Genomic DNA, 14,676 nt, shown 5'->3' on the forward strand with positions numbered 1-14,676 from the left:
AGCGAGCGGTAAACAGCTGAATGGCGGAAGAGGCACAGAGTACCAAAAGTGGGCGGAATGGCAACTAAAACGGTAAAGGGGCGCCCTACGACAGCGTGTCTTCAGGTGAAACGGATTGTGGGACAAGGTCCAGAATGAAAGATTCTTCAAAAGGGAAAAAATTCCGCCGGACCCCGGGAGCCGGCCACCTATGCCGGGGGCGATCTCAGGCCTCACCAGGGCAACACGACTTGGGGAGGGGGCAGGAGCCAAGCGCCCCCTCTCAGTCCGCGCCATCTCACCGCCCCTCGGGGGCCTCAGTCAAGCGGTTTAGGGAGGCACCGTATCACATTGTTTTCCAATGCAGTCAGGTCCACAAATGGACCCCACTTACTTTGAATAGTGAAGCTGCAGCAGGTGCAAATAAGGTTTAAACAGTGTTACAAGAGCTGCTTAGAACTCTGAAGTATGGCACTCAACAACCAGGACTTATGCCATTTATGTAAGGCAGTGACATGGAAGCAACTCAGGGACAAAAAGCATGAACGAACATTCACGTATGAAAATCTTATTTGGAGAAGGGGTAGAATCCAAACGCCCCCTGCCAGTTCGCGCCACTACACCGTATGTGGAAAATCTGAAGCCATCATTCTACAAACTCTCAACGCTTGTTATCAGTGCATGACTTTCATGCTCGATCGATTGAGCTAGCCGGATCGGGCAATAAAAAGTATAAAATAGTTATGTAAATAGTTATTTAATAAAATGTTTTACTCTGTTTCTTTGGTGGTGTGTTGTGTATATTTATAATATTTGCATAGGGTTTGCCGTTATTTTGGGCGGTGTGGGTGGCGGAGTCGAGCTGTTTTGCAGCCCTCATGGTGTGGAGCTCAATTCATTTCACTATTTTCGTATTTCTCATGAAGGGTTATTCCTAATGTTTGTATTTTACCGAGGTTAAAAAGAGATCGAATTAGTGGTCTACTGATTTTGCTCGATTACTTTTATTTTTTTACACGATTTTTCACTATCTGCAAAGACTAAACAGAGTATTGCGACTTTGTGCTTGTTTGTAAATAGAGAATGATCCAAAGAGAACCAATTGTAAAACAGTAAATGCTTGGATAATAATTAATCAAATGGAGAGACAAGCAGGTACGACGGATTACAACAGGGGTAAAGGTCTGAGTTAACTACCGTTCACTATCTGCAAAGAGAGAGTACTACTAAGAGAAAAGAGGGGAGTGGGGGGGGGCAGCGTTCAAAGCACATCAGCGTGCATAAACACGAAAACGTTTTTACCTATCACGTACTTGACATTTGACAGCTTTTGATATTTGCTATTAAAAAACCATTGAAATTCACAGAAAAAACCATAGGTTATACTCCATATATAGTTAGGAATTTGCATTTACAAAACCTTGAAAATTCAATGAAAAAACCATTGGTTTTAGGCCATATATAGTTAGGGATTTGCATTTAGAAAACCTTATTTTACTCGCATAAAACCATTGAAATTCCATATATAGTTATAAGCGCTAACTATATATCGCGCACCCGCAATCCACTGCTGATGATGTCACATATTACATCATTCATGACATGGTTAGTGACATCACTGATGACATCACTGATGACATCTCAAATGACATCACTGATGACATCACTGATAACATCTCATTTGACATGACTGATCACATCACTGATGATATCATTCATGTGATAATACCATGAACCTCTTCAGACTCTAATATAACCTTAGATACAATCAGTGTAAACAGACAGTCACTCATCCATGGAGTTACTCACACACCTAGTCAGTTATGCCAAAAATCAATCACACCTCCATTTTCTCAACTATACAGTTATACACACCTTACTTATTCAAACATATACTAACACATATTTACTTTACTCTCTTATACAATCTCTGATACATGTTCACAATGATCCATAAAGCCACTCACACATTCACTAGCTCTTATGCACAGTTATTTATAGATGTCAACTCTCACATGTACTGTGTTTTACATATGTACTTAATTTGACATGTAGCACTGAGATATCCATTCACTCACTAATACACTCATGCACAGTCAACCGCCCATACAGCTGTTTCCACATGCAGTTTTGAATCTATACATATAGTGAATCAACTACTCACACATCTATGTACAGAGTCACACACCTCCCAGCCACCCATACACACACACTCAGTTTCCCATACAAATACTTGGACAACCAATCAATAACCCATACAGTTACTCATATAGCTACTGATCAACATATGCAGCAGTTTACAGAACAACAGACATAATGATGCACTAATTAAGACAGTTTAGTCACTAACCCGTGCACTCAGTGAGACACATTTAATCACTCACTCATACAGTCAGTCATGCACCTACTAAATCCTTCATCCAGACACTTATACATCCACTCATTCTTCAATATGTAAGACATGTTTTAACTTTACAGAAACATACAGTCACTGGATGTTGTCATCAGTGATGTCATCAGTGATGTCACTAACCATGTCATGAATGATGTAATATGTGACATCATCAGCAGTGGATTGCGGGTGCGCGATATATAGTTAGCGCTTATAACTATATATGGAATTTCAATGGTTTTATGCGAGTAAAATAAGGTTTTCTAAATGCAAATCCCTAACTATATATGGCCTAAAACCAATGGTTTTTTCATTGAATATATATATATATATATATATATATATATATTACCTATTGGCGGTCGCCAGTAGGTATATATAGTTAGGACCTAGTTTCCATAGGAAATCCGCAACATTCTATTGGGAATAACTTTGGCGCCCGTTGATGAATCTTCACGAATTTCTCAAAGAAGATGGCCCGCTCCTTCCCTGAAATTTTTGGGGGGATTCGTCAAGTGGGGGCTGAGAAAAAAGGGGGGTCCCAAAACGTGTTTTGCCCATGTTATTTTCCATAGGATGATTAGACACGGCTACAGCCCGAACGGCTGAACGGAATTACACCAAATTTGGCAGAGAGGTAGAGTTCGGTTCGCAGATCGCCCTTTTGCTTAAATGGTGTAAATCCCTCCAGTATTTGTTGAGAAAATCGAATTTGAAAAAAATTATATATTTATAAGCGCGCACCGTACGCGTACTGTACGCGTACTGTGCGCGTACCATACACGTACCGTGCGCGCATGGTACGCGTACGTGCACGGACCTTTGCGTGCGCGAGCTGCATGCTGATTGGCTGCCAATGTCTGTCAACACTTCAAAACAGAAATTGTTGGCAGCCATCTTGTGCCTCGAAAGCACAGGAAAGCAGAAAAACAATCGTGTAGAACTCAAAAAGGGGGCAGGGTAGAAGCACCCTGACCCCCTAGGCCGCGGGGTACACGCACCGTACGCGTACCTAAGCAGAGGTACGCGTACGGTGCGCGTACCCCGCTATTTAAAAAAAAATCTATATTTTTTGGACCTTGGGGGTCCTTGTGGGACCCCCTGAGCAGGCCTAGGGGGTCAGGGTGCTTCTACCCTGCCCTCTTTGCGTGTTTTCCACCTTTGTTTCACTGCTTTCTTGTGCCTTGGTTCTACCGAGGCACAAGATGACTGCCAACACTTCCTGGTTTGGAGTGTTGACAGACAGTGGCAGCCAATCAGCATGCCTTCCCGAGAAAGCAGCATGCTTATTGGCTATCAACACTTCTAACCAGGAAGTGTTGGCATCCATCTTGTGCTAGGTAGACCAAGGCACAAGAAAGCAGAAAAACAAACGTGTAGAAAAAAAGGGGGGCAGGGTAGAAGCACGCTCACCCCCTAGGCCTGCTCAGGGAGTCCCACAAGGACTCCCAAGGCCAAACATTTTTTTTTTTTAAAACCCGGTATGCTTATTTAAAAATGACCCCCCGGGGGGACCAAATCGCGGGGGCATTGTGATAAAGAAGTGGGGAGGTGCCGAATCCCACCCACACTGCCCCAGGGACCGCCGTCCTCCAAAGGCAAATCAAAGCAAAGCAGGCCCCTGGCTCATGCTGGAAGCTCCTGGTGGGCTAGTTGTCCCCCAGGGACCCCCAGTATGCAAGGGGAATTAGTTCCTCCTCTGCAAACACGCCCGGGGGCTGCGTTGCAGAAAGGTGTAAAAAAGGGTGTGGCCTCATTACACCTCTCTGCAATGCAGCCCACTGGCTTATACTGGAGGTTCCAGGTGGGCTTGTTGGCCCACAGGGACCCCCAGTATGCAAGGGGAATTAGTTCCTCCTCTGCAAACGCGCCAGGGGTTGCGTTGCAGAGAGGTATAAAAAAGGGGCGTGGCTTCATTACACTTCCCTGTGGCGTGTTTTAAGTTGGGGAATTAATTCTTCTTCAATCCAGAGGTCCCCTAGAGGGCAACTAGTCCAACAGGTATCTCCAGTAAGCGCCATGGAGTTGCTGCAGAGTGTTGTAAAAAGGGAGCGTGCCCTCTGAACACCTGCCTGCAAAAATTTAGTAAATCAGTATAAAAAAATGACAATTAATACATTTAAAAATTGTCATTTAAAAAACCTTCAAAATTAAATGAAAAAACCATAGGTTTCAAAAAACCATTGAAATTCACTAAAAAAAACATAGGTTTTAGGCCTTATATAGTTAGGAATTAGCATTTAAAAAACCTTGCAAATTCACTGAAAAATCATAGGTTTCAGGCCTTATATAGTTAGGAATTAGCATTTAAAAAACCTTGCAAATTCACTGAAAAAACCATAGGTTTCAGGCCTTATATAGTTAGGAATTAGCATTTATAAAACCTTTGAAATTCACTGAAAAATAAAGTGGAAATTGCCTGCCTACAAGAGACCTGGACATGCGACGAAACCCCAATCATCGAGGGATATCTACAATTAAGTCGCCCGGCCACGAAAAAAAAATTTGGCCGCCCTTCGGGGGGATTAATGACACTGGTTTCAACAAAAGTACTGAGAGAAGTAACACCATTGAAAATGAAATGTAAATGGGTTCAAGCCTGTAGACTAGAACTGTTGACTATGGAAACAAAATATAAAATGTTGACTGTGATGAATGTATACATGCAGTGGGATAATGGAGCAGAGTATGAGAATGAGATAAGGTTTTTTAAAGAAGACGTCGACATCTTACTAGAAAAATATGCATCGGATACACTGATAATTATGGGGGATTTTAATCACAAATTAAACCCAAAGAAGGCTGACCTCTGGAATAGAGAACAGTTAGAGGTGTATGGAATAAATCATGCTAGCTTTCCAGTAGGGGAGATCTCGAAACAGGAATCGGAATTAGTACACTTTCTAGGAGGTAGGGGTCTCCAATGTCTGAATGGTAGAATGAAGACAGATTGCCCAGCAGGGAAGACCTTTAAAATCGGCTCACAGAACTGCCCAATCGACTACATGTTTATACCAGCCTGGAATTTCCCCCAAATACGGGATTTTAAGATAGAACAAAAAGAGGTTAGCGACCATAACTTACTGTACCTAACAATATTTGGGGGAAGAAAAATGCCTAGAGACAAAGTGATCCCCCAGGAGGTCGAGTACCCTAAACGTGTGACGACACGACTTACGGAGGAATACCAGGAAAAACTGAAGGCTATGCAAATTACAGTTGAACTTGAAAATTTAGAGAATAAACATTTGGAATGGTTCATAGAAAAGTTAGACGAAGTGGTCCAGTGTCTAAGAATAGAACTAAAAAGGGATAAATATAATAGTACAAAACCGCCCAGCCGAGTAAAATGGTTTTCTGTCGAGTGCCAATCTAGAAAAAAAGGGAGATACGGGCCGCACAAAGAAGGCAAAAAAAGAACTTCACCCAAGAGAGACAGGAACACATAAACAAGTTGAAAAGAGAATTTAAAAAAATGGTAAATGATGCAAAAAGGTCATATAAAGAGAAATGTTGGTCAAACCTGTTAGAAGCAATTGAAGAAAAAAACCAAAGACACTTTTGGAAAATGGTAAAGGCAGCAATTGGCCCAATAGATGGAGAAATAAAATGTGTAGTTAGTGAGGCAGCATGGGAGGAGTACATAAGGGAATTGTACGGGGTAAGAGCTCCTTGAGTTCATGTAGAGATCCAAAAATGGCAGGAAATATCAGAAGATCTTAAATCTAAGTTTAATGAAAAGCAAGGAGAGCACACAATAAGAGAACTGAAGCTAACTCATGCTTCAGGACCCGACAATCTTCCTGCAATAATATTGAAGTCAGAAGTAGAGTGATGGGCAAGATGTTTTGCACATATGTTCCATATAATACTAACAGAAGGCATAATGCGACCTAATTGGAAAGGTGCAATAATCAGGCCAATCCATAAGAAAGGGAGCATGGAGGCACCTCAAAATTACCGAGTGATTAACCTCCTAGACATAGGAGAGAAAGTTTTCTCAAATTATACCCATAGAACAGGGAGGATTTAGGGAGGGGCACTCCACGATAGATCATGGATTTGCAATGTGGGCTATGGCAAAGAAGTCAACGGAACAAAATGGCAAGCTATGCTGTTGTTTTGTTGACTTCCGAGCAGCCTTTGATTCAGTAGATCGGATCTGCCTATGCGAAACTCTAATGAAGGTAAACATCCCCAAAGACCTACTGACTATAATAAAGGAATTACATAGAGGAAACTAGGCGCAAGTCATCAGGGATACTGTGGGATCACTGACGCAAAAAATACCCATTGCCAACGGCCTAAGACAGGGTTGTGTTTTGGCCCCACAGCTATTCTCCATATTCCTGTCAGACCTACCGGCCTATTTAGAGGTTGAGGGCAGTGCAAGTCCCAGAATGGACGGAAACAAGGTGCCCTGCTTACTCTATGCAGACGATCTGGTAATAGTAGACCAGACCGAGAGAGGCCTCCAAAGAAAGCTTAACGCTTTCAATGCATATTGTGCTAGCAAATATCTAACAGTTAACCTAGATAACACAAAAATCCTATGCTTTGGTAAAAAGGCAGTACAAACAAGGTTTGGTCTGAGTTTCAGATGTATCATATAATTCAAAGTGGACACACGATCACCATTAAATTTAGAAATAGGTCAAAACAATGGAAAAACTTATTCATTTCATTCATTTTGGCATTTTATTCATGCAAGGTCAGAGTGTGATCCAATTGCAGCCAAAGTTATGAGTAAACAAATTGAAGTATATACATGTAATTGTAACGTCATTACATTCGATATTCGGAATAGGTGCTCTCAGTGAAAGGGGGAGGGTAAGTGAGTAGGTGAAGGGGACAGGGTAAAGGTGTTGTGACATAATAGTTACATCCAGATTAACGATTGAAAAACCTCTACAGTCAAATTAATGAGCAAAGGTTCCCAAAAATCACATCACACATAGATAGCGAGAGTGCATCGCTTATTTAGCTCCTACGGTGTGTAGAATGGATGCGTAGTTCTACGTTTCGACCCCGGTTACGCTAAAGGGCAATTCGCGGCCTCATGTTGGGGTCTTCATCAGGAAGAAATGGAGAGCCTACAGGGTAATATGAATATAGAATTCAGTATATACGTGGTGAATAAGTGTGGTAATATTATTCAAGAAAGGGATGTGGAAGGTTACCTACATCATCAAACGGTCATCTTATGTTCCGTCTGCAAAAAAGGGGGCTCCCTCAAGCTCCAAAGGATACTGAAAAACAATCAAGAGGTGCCATCAGGGCCCTGAAACTTACTGAGTTAAAAATGATCGGGGGTGACAGGTAAAGGGACTTACTTTTCGTGCTGGTAATCACACAGCCGTTGGGCACAGGTAGTACAATCCTCGAAGAGTTTGTTTCACTGTAAAGAGAGGGGGAATCTCATTTAGCATAATTGGCCGTCTCGGTGCCCATGAGCATACAGAGCGGATGTCTTTAAAAGACGGGCTGTTTGGAGGCTATTTACCTTTCAAAACGGGAACGCACAGCCGTGCTGCTTCTCCGTCGGCGTCCTGCATCCGAGTGTGCTCGCGGTGCATGCGCTCAATGCCTATGCCTAATAGAAAAGGGCTCGGCTCACGGGTCCAATGGGAACCGAGGCCTGACTCGCGCGCTCAAGGGAGCGTCTCTCAAGATTATCCTCACACCCTTGGGAAGTTTGAAAGCTGGTGTGTTCTTTATATTGATGGTGGAGAGTCTAGCTGAGTTCGAGTATATTGCATATGAACGTACAAATATCCACAGTTTTAACATGTAAAGGACCAGACAGAATTAACAACGTCAGAGATACTCGAAAATACATTCTATACATGTGACATAGTGGAGTAGCCAAATGTTATGATGGCCTAGTAAATATCCAAAAATTGTTGTATGAGGAATAACTATACCTATCAAATACGTGAACAAGTTACATTGTACAGGTATACATACATAGGGAATGTTGGATGCAGTAGGGGAGTTCACAATGTCCCATAGTCTATTCAGGATTGAGTCCCGCCATCTGCGAGAAATTAGCTTCAAGTTCATTCAACCCCTTACTTATTGTCTGAAACTTTTGCATCCATTTGCATTCCCTTGTGTCAAGAATGGCATTTAAATTACCCCCCCGTGGGCCAAGGGAGATTTTTTCAATTACCAACCAGCGGATGGATTCCGGTGAGTGGTTTTTTTCGGTGAAGTGATCTACCAGAGGGGCCCCTGGAGTAGTGCAGCGAATACGGCTACAATGTTGGAATATGCGGCTTTTTACTTTTTGCTGTGTCTGTCCAATGTACATGAGGTCACACGGACACAGAATCGCATAAATCACCCCACTTGAGTTACAGTTAGTCAGGGACTTGAGGTCTACTGTGAGGTCGTTGTACTGTATTTGCTTAGTCTCCAAACACATCGGACAGGCTTTACATTTAGTGCATTTGAAGTGGCCCACCAATTCTGGTAGATTCCATAAATTTTGAATTGTGGGTGCCGGTGGGGTTTCTAGCAAAGCGCGCACCACAGAGTCTCTGACATTCCTAGATCTTTTGAAGGCATGCATTGGGGGATCAGGAACTTTCAAAATTTCTCCTACCAAGCCCCAATGTTTATTGACAATTTTGCGAATAGCATTGCTTTTAGTACAGAAAGTAGTCACACATATCATTCGGTCTTGTGCTGTAGTTCTGGTCCTCGGTTCGAGTAGTGTTGCTCTGTCCTGGAACCATGCTCTCTTTCTTGATCTTTTTACTAGGCGTTTTGGATAGCCTCGATCTATTAGGCGGCTGATGAGGTCATCCGATTCTTTAAAGAAATCCTCTTTGAGGGAACAGTTTCTCCGGAGGCGGAGGAATTGGCCAAAGGGCAAATTGTCCCTTAGCCCTCTGGTGTGGTGACTAGTATACCGTAATAGGGAGTTTCTTTCGGATGGCTTGCGGTAAAGGGTGGTATAGAGGTGTCCATCCTTCTCCTTGATGCTTATATCTAGGAAATCGATCCATTCTCTGTTTGAATGCATGGTGAATTTTATATCTTGTGACTGATTGTTTAGCCAGGCCAGGAATGCATGGAGGGATTCCTCTTCACCAGTCCATACCATGAGGACATCGTCAATGTATCGATGCCATGATGTAATCATCGCTCTATATGGGTTGTTATGTGAAAGGATACCATCCTGTTCCATTTCAGACATATAGAGAATGGCTAAGTCTGGAGCAAAGGCAGCGCCCATCGCCACTCCTTTGCTCTGTTCAAAGAAGTTACTTTGGAAAATGAAGAAATTTCTGGTCATTGCAATTTCTAAGAGTGCCACTAGAAATTCTGTTGGCACTGAGGTGGGTTGCTCACGGCCGTCAAGTACTCTCCTCATACAGTCAAGTGCTGGTCTCTGGGGAATGCTGGTGTATAAGGAGACAATGTCCATTGTTACCAGAATCTGTTCCTCTTTGTTAAATGGCTTGCGATCAATGAAGGTGATGACTTGCGTGGTGTCTCTTAGATATGTGGGGGTGGCCTCTGCTAGCGGTTTTAGGAAGACATCGATATACTTACAGAGTGGTTCCAGTAGGGAGCCGCACCCGGAAATGATGGGTCTACCCGGTGGTTTAGCTGGATCCTTGTGGACTTTGGGTAAGACGTATATAGTTGGTGTTCTTGGTTGGCCCACATTAAGATATTCAGACTCTTTTTTGGAAAGGAAACCCATCTCTAGTGCCTTGGTTGTTATGGCTGTGATGTCCATGCGTATTTCTCTAGTTGGATCTCGCCTTAGAGGTCTGTAGCTGACACCATCGGATAATTGAGACTGAATCTCCGCTTTGTAGTCTTCCACATCCAGCACCACTATCGATCCGCCTTTGTCCGCTGGCTTGATTACCACCGCCCTGTTGTTCTTCAGTGATTCCAGTGCATATCTCTCGCCTCTGGTGATATTGTGTCTAACATAATGTTTATTGTCGATGGTTCTGAGGACATCTCTCATGACTATACTTTCATATGTTAGAATTTCATGAGCCACTGAGGACACTGTAGGCATGAAAGTAGATGGAGGTCTTAGGTTTGTAAAAGCCGTCATGGCTGGTGTGGGTTTGTTCCTGAAAAAATATTTCAGCCTCAGTTTTCTGAAAAACCTTGTCAGTTCCGTCTGTACGTTGAATTTGTTAGGATAAGAGGTTGGTACATAGGATAGGCCTTTACAGAGAATACTGCTTTTATTCTTGGTAAGTGTGTATTTGGATAGGTTAATGATCGGGTTGATCCTGTCTGAGATGTTAGTTACCATCTGTAGGTCTTCCTCCGGGTGCTCCTCTCCCCGTGATCTTCTTGTTGGAAACGTACTTGCTTGGGGGTGCTGTCTCGCTGTCTTCCATTGTCCCAGTTTTGTTGGTTGTGTCCTCGGTTCGAGCGGTTGTTCCATGATCCTCCACGGCCGCGTCCTCTCGGTGGTCTCCATTGGCCTTCCCCTAAAAAAGGCGGTTGTTGTTCTTGTGGTTGATACCATTGGTCTTGTTGTTGGTAGTTTGCACTGGATGCTGTATGGTCGTTGTCGCTGTCGCCACTGTATGACGAATCAGAGAAATTCGTATATCTTCTGGTGCCTCTGTATCCTCCTCTGCCTCGATTGGAAAAGCGACCCTGATTGTCTTGTCTGTAGTACTCTGGCTGTAAATAAGGATAAGTCTTTTTACGGTCGTAATATTGGATATCTTTTGCCAATTTCTCCAATTTTTTGTTCTGGGTTTCCACGTCAAAGTCTTTCAAATTCTTCTTAAGTCTGTCTAAGGTGTCCTTGGCATCAGCAAAGGCTGAATGGTTGGCTATCTCAGCCTTAAGATCGTCAATTTCCTCAGTTAGTTGTTCCACCTGGTCTCTGGCAGTCTCTACTCCCAGCACCATCCAGTGCCGGGAGCAGTTGTTGGCCACGAAACTAAACCCTTCTTTAAATTTGAGGTTATCAACGAAAATGGCAGGTTCGTTGCGGACTTGTAGTCCGATGGGAATGATGTTGGCTCTGAGGTAACCAGTTAGTAAATGGCCATGAAGTTTGGTTCGTACCAGCTTCTTCTCTAATAGTTCAAGTTTATTAATCTTTTCGTTGAGAGAGTGATCTACACTGGCGTTGGTTGTGGTTAGGAAAACAGTCCCTGTATCAACCCCGACAAGATTCTTTATGTAATCCTCTGTATAGGATAGGGTCTCAAGTTCCATGTTGATGTCACCCTATCTATACACAATTGCTGATTAATCTAAAATGATGTATGTATAAAAGAAACCCTCACAAGGATCTCCTTGCTCTGAGAGTATGAGTATGAAGGGGGTAGGCCCTTAAAACTCAGGACCTGGGTCCATGGGTCAGTACAAACAAGGTTTGGTCTGAGTTTCAGATGTATCATATAATTCAAAGTGGACACACGATCACCATTAAATTTAGAAATAGGTCAAAACAATGGAAAAACTTATTCATTTCATTCATTTTGGCATTTTATTCATGCAAGGTCAGAGTGTGATCCAATTGCAGCCAAAGTTATGAGTAAACAAATTGAAGTATATACATGTAATTGTAACGTCATTACATTCGATATTCGGAATAGGTGCTCTCAGTGAAAGGGGGAGGGTAAGTGAGTAAGTGAAGGGGACAGGGTAAAGGTGTTGTGACATAATTGTTACATCCAGATTAACGATTGAAAAACCTCTACAGTCAAATTAATGAGCAAAGGTTCCCAAAAATCACATCACACATAGATAGCGAGAGTGCATCGCTTATTTAGCTCCTATGGTGTGTAGAATGGATGCGTAGTTCTACGTTTCGACCCCGGTTACGCTAAAGGGCAATTCGCGGCCTCATGTTGGGGTCTTCATCAGGAAGAAATGGAGAGCCTACAGGGTAATATGAATATAGAATTCAGTATATACGTGGTGAATAAGTGTGGTAATATTATTCAAGAAAGGGATGTGGAAGGTTACCTACATCATCAAACGGTCATCTTATGTTCCGTCTGCAAAAAAGGGGGCTCCCTCAAGCTCCAAAGGATACTGAAAAACAATCAAGAGGTGCCATCAGGGCCCTGAAACTTACTGAGTTAAAAATGATCGGGGGTGACAGGTAAAGGGACTTACTTTTCGTGCTGGTAATCACACAGCCGTTGGGCACAGGTAGTACAATCCTCGAAGAGTTTGTTTCACTGTAAAGAGAGGGGGAATCTCATTTAGCATAATTGGCCGTCTCGGTGCCCATGAGCATACAGAGCGGATGTCTTTAAAAGACGGGCTGTTTGGAGGCTATTTACCTTTCAAAACGGGAACGCACAGCCGTGCTGCTTCTCCGTCGGCGTCCTGCATCCGAGTGTGCTTGCGGTGCAGGCGCTCAATGCCTATGCCTAATAGAAAAGGGCCTGGCTCACGGGTCCAATGGGAACCGAGGCCTGACTCGCGCGCTCAAGGGAGCGTCTCTCAAGATTATCCTCACACCCTTGGGAAGTTTGAAAGCTGGTGTGTTCTTTATATTGATGGTGGAGAGTCTAGCTGAGTTCGAGTATATTGCATATGAACGTACAAATATCCACAGTTTTAACATGTAAAGGACCAGACAGAATTAACAACGTCAGAGATACTCGAAAATACATTCTATACATGTGACATAGTGGAGTAGCCAAATGTTATGATGGCCTAGTAAATATCCAAAAATTGTTGTATGAGGAATAACTATACCTATCAAATACGTGAACAAGTTACATTGTACAGGTATACATACATAGGGAATGTTGGATGCAGTAGGGGAGTTCACAATGTCCCATAGTCTATTCAGGATTGAGTCCCGCCATCTGCGAGAAATTAGCTTCAAGTTCATTCAACCCCTTACTTATTGTCTGAAACTTTTGCATCCATTTGCATTCCCTTGTGTCAAGAATGGCATTTAAATTACCCCCCCGTGGGCCAAGGGAGATTTTTTCAATTACCAACCAGCGGATGGATTCCGGTGAGTGGTTTTTTTCGGTGAAGTGATCTACCAGAGGGGCCCCTGGAGTAGTGCAGCGAATACGGCTACAATGTTGGAATATGCGGCTTTTTACTTTTTGCTGTGTCTGTCCAATGTACATGAGGTCACACGGACACAGAATCGCATAAATCACCCCACTTGAGTTACAGTTAATCAGGGACTTGAGGTCTACTGTGAGGTCGTTGTACTGTATTTGCTTAGTCTCCAAACACATCGGACAGGCTTTACATTTAGTGCATTTGAAGTGGCCCACCAATTCTGGTAGATTCCATAAATTTTGAATTGTGGGTGCCGGTGGGGTTTCTAGCAAAGCACGCACCACAGAGTCTCTGACATTCCTAGATCTTTTGAAGGCATGCATTGGGGGATCAGGAACTTTCAAAATTTCTCCTACCAAGCCCCAATGTTTATTGACAATTTTGCGAATAGCATTGCTTTTAGTACAGAAAGTAGTCACACATATCATTCGGTCTTGTGCTGTAGTTCTGGTCCTCGGTTCGAGTAGTGTTGCTCTGTCCTGGAACCATGCTCTCTTTCTTGATCTTTTTACTAGGCGTTTTGGATAGCCTCGATCTATTAGGCGGCTGATGAGGTCATCCGATTCCTTAAAGAAATCCTCTTTGAGGGAACAGTTTCTCCGGAGGCAAGGTAAAAAGGCAAGCAGGTTTAATTGGTATCTAGGTGAGCTTAAACTGGAGACGGTTAATGAGTATCGCTACCTAGGTATATGGTTTGATAAAACACTAAACTGGTGCACTCATTTGGAAACACAAAAAGCAAAAGCACACACTTCAATATGTGGCCTAAAAATGTTTAATAGGGATTATGGAGATATGTCACACCGACCAATGTTAAGAGCTTTTGAGGCAATGATCCCCCCAAAGTCCTGTACGGAGCAGAAATTCTTTATTTGAGCGGTAAGGGAGCCTGGGACTTGGTGGAAGGGAAATGCCTAAAAAGCCTTCTATCTCTCCCACAATCATCTATGGTCCAAGCTATAAGAACAGAAATAGGCACAAAGTCTTGGGAGATACAAACACAAATGGCAATAATCAGACTTTGGAAACGTTTTGAAGATACAGATGGGCAAAAAGTGGCACAATGGTGCAGGAATGAAATCCAAAATAGTGCCCTTAAATGGGCAAAAGCATGTAGGGAAAGATTGATGCAAGTTTGCAAAAGGCTAAAGGTAGAGGTGAGTCCGGAAACGCATGAATTAGTTTATACTAAGAGTGAGTTGAAATTTAATGGGAAGGAAGTATCCAGAACGTTTGATATGGGTTACTTAGTGAAGAAA

This window comes from Lissotriton vulgaris, chromosome 3_1 (genome assembly GCF_964263255.1).
Source record: "Lissotriton vulgaris chromosome 3_1, aLisVul1.2, whole genome shotgun sequence".
Taxonomy (NCBI): domain Eukaryota; kingdom Metazoa; phylum Chordata; class Amphibia; order Caudata; family Salamandridae; genus Lissotriton; species Lissotriton vulgaris.